Below are 443 nucleotides of genomic sequence, written 5' to 3'. Positions count from 1 at the left end.
GAAAAGGTGCTGATGTTTCAGGGATAATGCGTAGAACATCTGAGACTGAGATTGCCTGATGGAATGGCGGTGCCATCTCTAGGGGGGCGTCTTCGTATCTCAGGATTTCCCGTCACGGAAGCAGAGGATCTTGCCTCGCCGCGCGCTCTGACGCACGGCGAGGTGTGTGTGTGTCACGGTTGCCTCTAAGAAAAAAAATCCGACTCGCACATTGCTTACCAGCATTTTTTGCTGCACCAAATCTAAGAGCTTCTGTAATCTGGAGAAACTGTTTCATATTTGAACAATTGCATCACTTGCTCATATTGCACGGCATATAAAACTGTCCATGTATCTGCCTGAATCCCACACCTTTTTAGCCAGGGTTTTCTTATCATAGAAACATGTACCATGTCCCTATGACAAGCCCCCACAAAATTATTTTGTATTATTGCTAGGCCTAT

Source organism: Penaeus monodon, chromosome 21 (assembly GCF_015228065.2).
Source record: "Penaeus monodon isolate SGIC_2016 chromosome 21, NSTDA_Pmon_1, whole genome shotgun sequence".
NCBI classification, from domain to species: domain Eukaryota; kingdom Metazoa; phylum Arthropoda; class Malacostraca; order Decapoda; family Penaeidae; genus Penaeus; species Penaeus monodon.
This window is presented reverse-complemented; position numbering follows the sequence as displayed.